An 11,051-nucleotide genomic window follows, 5' to 3' on the forward strand; every position below is an offset into this window, starting at 1 on the left:
ACTCGAATTTTTTTATTAGTTAGACAATTAAATTACGAATAACATACAAAAGATTTCAGAGAATAATCAATTATGGATCAAAAATAAACGATTTTCAATTTAAATATTCAAAAATTAGTTGATTTTTGGGCGAAAAGGTCACTTAACTCTTTTTTAATAAAAAAAACTTTCTTTAAGAACATATAACAATTTTATGTTTATCTGAAAGATATCTTTACGGAGAACATTTTGATATACATGTCCTATTCTTCGAATATGTCGCCCCTATGCCCTTCGGAATTTGACCTATTTTTTTTTATCAAAAATTCAACTTTTCGCCACATGTTCTAAAATCCCAAAGCTGGGATCAGAAAACAAACAGCAGCTTTGGAAAGCCTGATATGTTCCCTATTTATCGCCAAAGTATTTTCTCAGCCCCGAAGGAAATGTGGAACCTATAGGCAAAATTTTAAAAATACCATTTTTGGGATTTTCGCTCCAATTTTTAGGAATTGCGGGATTGCCTTTGACCTTTTGACAAGTTTTTTTACACCATGTTATTTAGAATGACAAACTTAAAAATCGTTGAAGATTTCATTGAGGTTTATTAATAAATAAAGATTTTATTACATATTACATATTCATTGAGTTTCAAAAACTAAAATTTATATTAAAATTTTAATAGTATTGCAAATATTAGGAACAATTTGTATTTGGATTACTCCGAAAAGAGAACATTGTTCCATTTCTGTTTCGACCAATTTAAATTTTCTTTGGTAATTATATACGAGCAATAAATTTTTTTTGAAATAGAAGTTTTTTCGCGGGCGATATGAACCACGACCAGAATGCGACTAACAGTTCTAGAACTATTTTCCCATTTTTGATTATGGATAACCTCAGGAAATTTTAATTTGGGAATTTCTTAAATTGTATTGCTTCGAGGGTTGATAAAAAAGTCCATGCCTTTTTAAATAAAACACAGGTTTGAACTCTAGGCACTTTGCCCAACGTTTCTCCAATTTGTTTATCTCTTCCAAAAAATAAGATTTGTCGAGGTCATCAAAATGGTTGTTTTTTGTGAGATGATTTCGTCGTTGAAGTCAAATATCTTTCCGCCGAGACATTTCTTCAGGTTTGGAAACAAGAAATAGTCACTCGAGGCTAAATCAGGAGAATAGTACAGAAGAGGGAGCACTTCATTCATGAATTTTTGCAATGGAAACTGCACATGTGTGTACCTTTTTGTGCACCCGATTCTGAGTAAACGCGGCAGTCACCTTGCGGAAAGCTTTCTCATACCCAAGTGTTCATTCAAAAATTGACACCACTGAATCATGTGAGATGACTATGGCTTCCCCAATCTCTCGCACTTTCAAACTCCGTGATTTTTTCAATTGTTTCGGGTGTTGTTCGGCATCTTCCGTGCTTATATGGCCACAAAGAAGTTCAGTAAAACACCATTGAAATTGATGGATTATTACAAGCTTAGCCTTTATTTGAGAGATGGTTTTTTCAGCTGAAAATAATGCATAATGGGAAGACGAAATTCACTTTTTTCCAATTTCTCCTCAAGTCTCCTGCTATCAATGCTATCAAAACACAAACTAAATGATGAAGCTTGCTCAAATGTTGACAGGAGACATATGCCTGTTGACAGTAGCAATGTTGCCCTTTCAGTTAAGAGCTGGAAAATTCAAAATGTTGGCGACTTATAAACCCACACTGGTATCAATCATGTATGAAAGTTATTTGGGAGCTTCGGAAAAGTTGATTTCGACAGACGGACAGATGGACATGGCTATATTGACTCCAGAATATATACATATATACTTTATGAAAAATGTAGAAATTAAAAACTTCTGTATATACCCTTGTATATAGCTTGGCGGTAACTGTATTTGAGCTTAACTGTAGCCAACCTTTAACCAAGGTCAAGTTTTTGAAAACTAAAATTATGGGATATTAATTTCAGAAAAAAGTTTCCATTGTATTGTCACTATATATTGTAATGACCTGTTAAACGGTTTTTTAATTAATCTAATTATAGCCATCCATTTATGCTTTCTCTATAAAAAATCTGATTAAAATCTCCATAAAACATCTCTTATTTCCCACAATAGTGGATGTTCCGATATGTGCTATAAATATTCTTTATGCGTAGCTAAACACTGTGATAACTGTGCGTTCAACTATGTGTCCATTGTTTAGTCTTCATTTCATCATGTTTTTCACATTTTCTTGCAAAGAAAATTGTTAAAAAAAAAACAATAATTGTTTTCTCCTACTTATGGTCCGACCACAGAGAAAAAACAATAAATAGTAACAGCAACTACAACTTACCTAGTAAGCGTATCTAAAGGTAAAACAGAAGGCAATTTAAGTAAAACCAACTAACATGAAATCAATAATTTTACCTGTTTTCAGACAGCAAAAAACACAAAACACACAGCTAAAAATAACAACAATCATGTTTGAATGATTAGTTTTAACAAAACCAACAACATCTACAAAATAAAAGACCCCAAGGAGAAGATTCTGATAAAGAAAAACAACGAAAAAAATTAAACGGATTAAAAAAATATACAAAGAATAAAAATAAAAAATCTAGAACGAAAAAGAAAAAAATATATAAAAAAAGTTTCCCATACCGGGAATCGAACCCGGGCCTTCTGGGTGAAAGCCAGATATCCTAGCCACTAGACCATATGGGATATATGTGAACTAAGGTTTAACAATGGTTTTATTCACTGCTAAGATATAATGAAATTTATTTATGTCTATAATTAAAAAAATAAGGTTGTCGACTTTGCTAAGTGTTAGTTTAGCAAAATTGCCGCTAGGGTTTAGAACGTACTAAAAAAAATTACACCAGGGTTGTAGTTAAATAAAGCTGATGGGGTAGCAGGCATGGAAAAGCTAGATTAATATAAATTACAGGAGAACTAAAAATTTTACATATTAAATTATTTTACATATTTGGTATCTATCCTCCATCAATTTTAAATCTTGAGGGAAACGTTCTCCTTGTTCTTCGCTATACGATACAAGATTTTCAGGAAACTTGTCTAAATGACAGAGCAGATAGTGTACTTTGATAAAATGCTTATATTAAATCTAAAGGTACGGCCACACGTGGCAAATATTTACTCCAAAAAGCGTAACCAATTTGCTTAGCACAAATTTGTTTGAAATATTTACTCTTACAAGTGTTTTGTAAGATCAAATAGCATCAAATAAAATAAAACAAAATATTTGTTTTGAATTGTCTTAAGTAAAATGAGTTTTTGACAATAAATAAAAAAATTAAAATATATTTTATTTAGAGGTTACGTCTTTTTCGTCAAATATTTGCCATATGTGACCCTACCTTAAGATTTGCAAAGCAAATCAAAAGTAGTATAAGTAATTCCTTTTAATGTTCAGCCTTTTGATTTCCTAAGAATTTTTTTCACAACGGCATTGAGTGTATGAAATCGTTGTCTTTTATTAAAAGTCTTATTTGTGGGCCATTAAAAATACCAGCTTTTAGAAACTTTCTTGAAAGAGAGACCAAAACATGGACCAGTTCTATTTAACCCTCCGTTAGTCGCATTCATTTTCAATTTAATACAAATAAAATTGCAGTATAAATATATTTTTATCAGAAAAAGGGTGTTTAAAAAAGTTACAATAAAAAAAATTTTGCCTGTATCAATTAGATCAGTTGCGAGTAACGGAGGGTTAATGGCTTCACATACTGCTTCATAAGTCCCAATTTGATATGTAATGAAGGCAAAATTATCTTATGTCTGCAAACCATATGCGGGCTTACAATATTTTGTTTTCCAAACGTCATGTTCAGTCTTTCTTGATCCAATTGTTATGCTTTGCTCTGCTGTCCATAACGATATGAAACATTGACATTTAGTACACGCACTTTGTTGACCTAACAAGAAATCTTTTTTTTTTTTGACAGTGTATTGTCCACAAATGTAACAAAAAACATTTTATTAATAGAAATGTATATATAAGATTACTAAACGATCACACACGATCAATGATGGATCAACAAATTTGTTGTCTTTATTTGTTAATCTGTATAATTAATCTAATACAGTAATCTTCAAATGAATCAGTATGAAGCCGAAATTTACATATATACTCCGTGTTATTGTAATTAGAAATGATTAATAGTAATTTACAATTATTTTTCCACTAGAAACAAAATGGGAACCGATAACTTGAATTTGTTCTAAAATAATATATTTATGACAACAATAAAACCTATTTGAAATTAACAAACCAACTTAGGTGGCAACAAGAAAAAGCTACACATATCAATTAATATGAAAACGTCATTCAAATTCTGGATTCTTTATAGTTTGTATAAATTAAAAAAATGTTAATGTTTTAATTTAAAATTATCGGTAATAAATATTAAAAAAAGTAATATTTTTCTAAAAAAATTTAAAAAAAAAATTCTTGTCAGAAGTGGGATTCGAACCCACGCCCTCAGAGAGGACCAGAACGCTCAGTTAACCTTTCATATGTGAAGGCAAGATTGCTCTTGAGTCTGGCGCCTTAGACCGCTCGGCCATCCTGACATGTGATAGACTAACAACTAATAATGTATTTGAAACAAATAGAAGCAAACGAAACCTGATATTTGTATACAAATCGTATAGTGTTGTGGAAAATGTACATGAGTCATCATCAGGTACTTAAAAATAAATAAGTTGAATATTTTTTTGTGTTTTTTTGTTTATACATAGTTTGGTGGTTCTTCAATCATGTGTGATTTCAAGTATTGATATGTATATTTAAATCTTTTAATGGTGTCTTTCAAGTGTTTTTTTTTTTTAATTTTTGAAAATATTGTTAGCAGGGTTTGGGTTTTTGTAGTTGTTGTAGAGGCTACACAATTAATATCCCATATGGTCTAGTGGCTAGGATATCTGGCTTTCACCCAGAAGGCCCGGGTTCGATTCCCGGTATGGGAAGATTTTTTATTTAAATTTATTTGTAAAGTAAGTAAAAATCATTATGGGTATTCACAACCTTAAGGGATAAATGTCCTTAAGCGATCAACAATTAAAAATATTATATGATCAAATTGTTTAACCCAGATATGCCGACTGTACTACATGTAGTATATGTCTTCTTGTTTACAGGATACGTCAAGAGTAGCTTGGTTGTTATATGCATGAATGTTTCATTATTGCGTTTTAGTTTTGTTGTTGTCCTCTGTCCTCTATAATGGACGACTTAAAAAACACTTTTTTTCAATAAATTTTTAAAATACTCTAATTGCACTGTTTTTTATTTCTCATTTGCTTCCAAAATAATATAAAAGTAATTTTAAAATGATCAAGCTCAAGCAATCGGTATATCTGGGTTAAGGTGCTATCAGACTACATGTATTTTACATACGTACTGTCAAATTTTCCAGCTGTAAAAGTTGTACACATATGAAACATTGCATGTGTAAAATACATGTGGAAATACATACATATGTACTTGTTTCGATAAGAGCATGCTCTATTTTTCTGTGACAAACATAAACGAAACAGCTGTTTTGTATTGAAATAAAATTGTTTGAAAATAATAAATTCTAAAAAAAAGAAAATGAATAATGAACAAGAAAATTTAAGTAACCTGAAAAAAGCGGTCCATTTTACTTTTAACAACTTTATAATTTCAACAGCTTTATAATTTTAAAAAGCCAACTATTGTTTACATTTATAGGCTATGTCATACGGAAAAACATATGCAGGTGTGATAGCAAAAATTATGAATCGTATGTAAAATGATAATTTTGACATATGTACATTCGAAATCTCATATGGATAACAAAAAAGTGACAGCACATATGTCAAATACATGTAGTGTGATAGCACCTTTAGTTCCTATTTTCATAATTGTTCTGTTGCAGCATCAATTTATATCCCATATGGTCTAGTGGCTAGGATATCTGGCTTTCACCCAGAAGGCCCGGGTTCGATTCCCGGTATGGGAAGATTTTTTTTTGAAGGATTTATGAACAAAAATCTGTTTAGAAACATTTTGAACTCAAATATAATACTTGGTAGTGGAAAATCATTGTGTTAATTTAAAGAAAACAATACAAGTTTTATTCCTTTTTATAAAATTTGTGACACAATCCTGATATTTTTAAGTGGCTCTTAGCAAACTTAAAATATATCCCATATGGTCTAGTGGCTAGGATATCTGGCTTTCACCCAGAAGGCCCGGGTTCGATTCCCGGTATGGGAAGAACTTTTTATAATTTGAACTTATTAGGTAATTTTTCAGATATGTTGTTCTTAGTTCTTCTTTCTTTAATAACGATTTATGTACAAAACAACCGACTCAATATTTATTTAGGAAAAATCCATGTTTAGGGTTATTATTTTCAATCCTTAAAACATTTAAGAGATGTACGATAAAAATAGTTACATAAGTCAATATATATCCCATATGGTCTAGTGGCTAGGATATCTGGCTTTCACCCAGAAGGCCCGGGTTCGATTCCCGGTATGGGAAGTATTTTTTAAGGATTTGCGAACAAAAAACTGTTTTAGATACATTTTGACTTTTTGATAATACTCGGTAGTGGATAATTAGAAACATTCTGAGAAAACAATGGGAATGCTATTACTTTATATAACATTTTTGACTCAGTCCGGACATTTTTAAGAGACTCTTTGCAAGTCTGTAGTATATCCCATATGGTCTAGTGGCTAGGATATCTGGCTTTCACCCAGAAGGCCCGGGTTCGATTCCCGGTATGGGAAAGTTTTTTATAAAAAATCTGGATATTCTGCATTAAGGGTAATCATATACGGCTGTGCTCGATAAATAATGCGTTGCGCTTAATATTAAGAACAGCTGAAAAATGCAAAACCACCTGTTGAAAGGTTTGGTGGTGTTCTGTGGTAATCTTAATTTACAATTTGGAATATTTACAAAATCAATGAAATCACATAATTTTTTCCTGTATGTTCTTTATTTATTGTATATAAAATATTTATTTCATTATTGAGCGATCTTTCGCGATGGAAAATTATATCCCATATGGTCTAGTGGCTAGGATATCTGGCTTTCACCCAGAAGGCCCGGGTTCGATTCCCGGTATGGGAAACTTTTTTTAAAGGATTTGTGCGAAAAAATACAATTTAGAACCTATATGGGCCACAAATACTGGGTAATAATTGAGTTTAGTTGCTTTGAAGCATTCTAAGACAATAATATAAAGGCTATTCTCATTCCATTCTTTTGTATAATTTTTTTCGAATAATTAAGCAATTCTTAAGCAGTAGGGTAGGGTCACACGTTTCAAATATTTGACGAAAAAGACGTAACCATTAAATTAGATATATATTTTTTTATTCATTCATTTCTTTTTATAATTTGTTTCGAAGAATTAAGAAACTTTTAAGTAGTATTTATCGAGCTTAAAATATATCCCATATGGTCTAGTGGCTAGGATATCTGGCTTTCACCCAGAAGGCCCGGGTTCGATTCCCGGTATGGGAAGATTTTTTTAAGGATTTAATCTCAATATTTGGGGTATTCACAGATAATTGTGTGAATATAAGCAAAAGAAGTAAAGATATAATGTTCTAATGGCTGGGATTACTGGCTTTTCATCCAGAATGCTCGATTCCCGGTATGAGAATGGATATTAATTTCTAATTAAATCATATTTGTACAAAATTACTCGAAAAAAAGAATAAACAATTTTTGTTAATTGTCCTTTTTGTGGGTTTAAAATATATCCCATATGGTCTAGTGGCTAGGATATCTGGCTTTCACCCAGAAGGCCCGGGTTCGATTCCCGGTATGGGAAATTTTTTTAAAGGCTTTGTGCGAAAAAAAAACAATTTAGAACCAACATGACCACAAATAATTGGTTAATTATTGAGTTTAGTAGCATTGAAGGCTTCTCATTCCATTATTATTTTTAGAGAAAATTGCTTAATTTTTTCGAAAAAATTTATAGAAAATAATGGAATGAGAAGGGTCACACGTAGCAGATATTTGACGAAAAAGTCGTAACCACTAAATAAGATATACATATTTATCTATTCATTCTATTTCTTTTTATAATTTGTTTCGAAAAATTTAGAAACTTTTAAGTAGTATTTATCGAGCTTAAAATATATCCCATATGGTCTAGTGGCTAGGATATCTGGCTTTCACCCAGAAGGCCCGGGTTCGATTCCCGGTATGGGAAGATTTTTTTATAATACTGAAAAGGATTCAAACATCTCTGACAGTTTGATAATAATAATAATGGTAATGTGTTTGGCTTAATTAAATTTATTTATGATTATGTTATGGTCAATGCATATTCAAGAGTGTTGTGAATTCAACAGTGATTTATCATCTAAGTCTTAGATTCTAAGATAACGCAAGGTCACAAATGACTAAAAACATAAAGATCTTTCAACTGCTGACATTTTAAAAACATTTTGCATTTTTTCTCAGTATTGAATAAAAATATTATTTTTTGCTGTCCCAAATAAATAGTTTTCGGCGCAATTATTGAAGAAATAGCAACCAAAGGCTACATCAAAATGAAAACCGACACAAAATGAAAAATGGTCCAAAAATTATAAATAACACCATTTTTAATGGTAATTTTCAGGGACATTAATTCCATATCATCAAAATGTTATGCAAATGACATTACGAAAAAGTAAGATAGCTATATTCGGAATTGAATATACCCTTCATCAAAGTGTACTTTAAAAGATAAGAATTGAAAATATCTTTTGATGAACATTTTTTTTTGCTGAAAAAACAAAGTTAAAAAAAGTTTATGGTTAAAAATATATTTTTTTTTTGTGAAAAAATAAAATCTGTAAAATATTATTTTTACCAAATTTGACTCATTGTTGGTCCGAATAACTATGGAGTTGGAAATGTCTTTATAGTATATCTATGGACATTGCTGCATCGTCTTCCCTATCTACAACGATCCGGAATATATATACTTTATCGGGTAGCAAATGAAATATGTAGAAATTACAAACGGAATGACAATATTATATCGTTACCTTAACATAAAAAGGCTCATACTTTACAGGAGAAGGAAACAACTTAATAAAACTTAAAGTTTTGTAGTTGCGATTTTTTTAACACAGATTTTTATTAACCAATTTAATGTTGTGGCATTTTATTTCATTTTATCAATGGTCTATTAGGGAATTATCTATTGAAGTATGCAAAAAAAGTCAATTTTGGAAGAATTAAGGTAACGATATGTAATTTCAGCAAAATGTAGGCTAAAAAACAACTTGATATTGTGAAAATGGGGACTAAAGTAATTTTAGCTCTAAACTAATTGATAAATTTAGAAATCGGTTTGTAAGTAAACAAATTCGTTTCATATTCTGACTTGAGTAATGTTTTGATAAACATTTTTCATATGGTTACTTGCTTTGATTAACCATTACCCGTTTCAAGTATTTCTTTAATTTGGCAATGCTGCTATTTATTATTCTCGATAGCGACATCTAACGTTTGAATTGACAACTAAATAAGTTTTACAATTTAACGCTAGATGGCACAATCATGAAAACAAAACCATGACTTAACTGTAAAGCTTATATATCCCATATGGTCTAGTGGCTAGGATATCTGGCTTTCACCCAGAAGGCCCGGGTTCGATTCCCGGTATGGGAAATTTTTTGTTTGTTTTATTATAACAATTTTTAATATAAATTAATTTTATAATTTTATTTTTTTTGTTAATTAATAATTAAATATCATCATAATTCCCTTGTGGTTTAAGCCTAAAAACCGCAGTTTATTATTTTGTTTTTTTGTAATTGTTTGGATATTTATTTAATAATAAAATAGTTTTATGCTCTAATGATTTTAACAGAAATTTAACAATTTGCGCTAAATACTCTGACCATAAAACTAATTACAACTTGTTTAAAATACAAAGAGATTAACGTTTATAAAGGTTAAAGTTTAATTTAGAAGGGTTTGAGTTACTTTGTTTGCCTTGTTAAGTTTTTCAATAGCTATTGATTCTTTATGGAGCTGAAAATGTATAAACTTGTGTACAAAGTCTTAATTTGTAACAACTTCATGGATTAAGGAATTGTTGCTTGTGTTTTTTTGTTGGTTTTAGCTTTTGTATATTCTTTATAAAGAAATTTAAAGTGAGTTGTGAACAAAGGTTCGAAAGAATTAATTCCTTATTCCATTTTCGAAATCGAAATAAATTTTATCTCTTAAACATTCCGTTAATGAATTTATTATAAATTAGTTCACAGGCTTAATTCCTTTGTACTTCAAATGTTTTGAGTTTATTCCTTTGAGAATTCATTCTTTATAGAATAAATTCCTAATGAGTGAATTACTCAAATGTTCATGATTGCAAATCCAGTACAAAATAGATTTAAAAATGTATTGGATCATCAATTTTTCTTCTTAAATCAAGTGAGCCTGTATGGGAAACTAACATCCTCTGATTTCTCATACTTTTGGTGAAATGTCAGCAGGACAAAATCATCAGTTATTGATAAACTGATGATTTTGTCCTGCTGTACTGCAATGAGGTAACAAGGAAATGAATGTAATCCATTGGACACTAGAATAAGAATATAGAATATTTTTATTAAAACCTAAAGAATATTTTTATTAAAACCTAAATTCCTTAGGGTATTTCCTATTCGTCTTTTATGCTTTTAGTCTTGACTATAACTCCACATTTATTTTCCATGAGCCCTTGCATTACCAAAACTTCCTTCATTGTTTTTAACCATTGTCCGAATTATTTTAATTGCAACTTTTATTTCAACTCTTAACAGTTGTGACACTTTTTCTTTTTTTTTTATTGTGGCTATTGCTAGATTTGTGCAACTTCTTGTAAGTGGCAAATAGCCTTCATAGTAACAAACACAAAAAGAAAAATACAATCAAATGGCCAAAAGAAGAAGTTTCATTGTTATTTGTTGGCCTTTGCTTTGAGTTTAAGATCTTAAAAGAATGAATGAAGTAATGCTCGCTGGTCGTCTTCTTTGTTTTCTGATGATAAACTACTGGCAACTTTTTAGTTTCACACTAAAGGA

General features: G+C 30.4%; 12 non-coding genes across 12 annotated transcripts; 10 read left to right on the plus strand and 2 right to left on the minus strand.

Annotated features, from left to right (window-relative positions):
- Positions 1-2,621: 2,621 nt before the first annotated feature.
- On the minus strand, positions 2,622-2,693 carry TRNAE-UUC (transfer RNA glutamic acid (anticodon UUC)). The gene has a single exon. It is a non-coding gene; the product is annotated as a tRNA-Glu (tRNA).
- A 1,751-nt stretch (positions 2,694-4,444) lies between these two features.
- Positions 4,445-4,565, minus strand: TRNAL-CAA (transfer RNA leucine (anticodon CAA)). The gene is made up of 2 exons: positions 4,528-4,565; positions 4,445-4,489 (listed from the first exon to the last, which is right to left on the minus strand). It is a non-coding gene; the product is annotated as a tRNA-Leu (tRNA).
- A 324-nt stretch (positions 4,566-4,889) lies between these two features.
- Positions 4,890-4,961, plus strand: TRNAE-UUC (transfer RNA glutamic acid (anticodon UUC)). Its single transcript has one exon. It is a non-coding gene; the product is annotated as a tRNA-Glu (tRNA).
- A 944-nt stretch (positions 4,962-5,905) lies between these two features.
- TRNAE-UUC (transfer RNA glutamic acid (anticodon UUC)) lies at positions 5,906-5,977 on the plus strand. The gene has a single exon. It is a non-coding gene; the product is annotated as a tRNA-Glu (tRNA).
- A 185-nt stretch (positions 5,978-6,162) lies between these two features.
- TRNAE-UUC (transfer RNA glutamic acid (anticodon UUC)) lies at positions 6,163-6,234 on the plus strand. Its single transcript has one exon. It is a non-coding gene; the product is annotated as a tRNA-Glu (tRNA).
- Positions 6,235-6,432: 198 nt separating this feature from the next.
- On the plus strand, positions 6,433-6,504 carry TRNAE-UUC (transfer RNA glutamic acid (anticodon UUC)). Its single transcript has one exon. It is a non-coding gene; the product is annotated as a tRNA-Glu (tRNA).
- A 179-nt stretch (positions 6,505-6,683) lies between these two features.
- TRNAE-UUC (transfer RNA glutamic acid (anticodon UUC)) lies at positions 6,684-6,755 on the plus strand. Its single transcript has one exon. It is a non-coding gene; the product is annotated as a tRNA-Glu (tRNA).
- Positions 6,756-7,029: 274 nt separating this feature from the next.
- On the plus strand, positions 7,030-7,101 carry TRNAE-UUC (transfer RNA glutamic acid (anticodon UUC)). The gene has a single exon. It is a non-coding gene; the product is annotated as a tRNA-Glu (tRNA).
- A 324-nt stretch (positions 7,102-7,425) lies between these two features.
- On the plus strand, positions 7,426-7,497 carry TRNAE-UUC (transfer RNA glutamic acid (anticodon UUC)). Its single transcript has one exon. It is a non-coding gene; the product is annotated as a tRNA-Glu (tRNA).
- A 241-nt stretch (positions 7,498-7,738) lies between these two features.
- On the plus strand, positions 7,739-7,810 carry TRNAE-UUC (transfer RNA glutamic acid (anticodon UUC)). The gene has a single exon. It is a non-coding gene; the product is annotated as a tRNA-Glu (tRNA).
- A 315-nt stretch (positions 7,811-8,125) lies between these two features.
- On the plus strand, positions 8,126-8,197 carry TRNAE-UUC (transfer RNA glutamic acid (anticodon UUC)). Its single transcript has one exon. It is a non-coding gene; the product is annotated as a tRNA-Glu (tRNA).
- Positions 8,198-9,579: 1,382 nt separating this feature from the next.
- TRNAE-UUC (transfer RNA glutamic acid (anticodon UUC)) lies at positions 9,580-9,651 on the plus strand. The gene has a single exon. It is a non-coding gene; the product is annotated as a tRNA-Glu (tRNA).
- The last annotated feature ends 1,400 nt before the right edge of the window (positions 9,652-11,051 follow it).

The sequence above is a fragment of the Calliphora vicina genome, chromosome 5 (genome assembly GCF_958450345.1).
Source record: "Calliphora vicina chromosome 5, idCalVici1.1, whole genome shotgun sequence".
Classification (NCBI taxonomy): Eukaryota; Metazoa; Arthropoda; class Insecta; order Diptera; family Calliphoridae; genus Calliphora; species Calliphora vicina.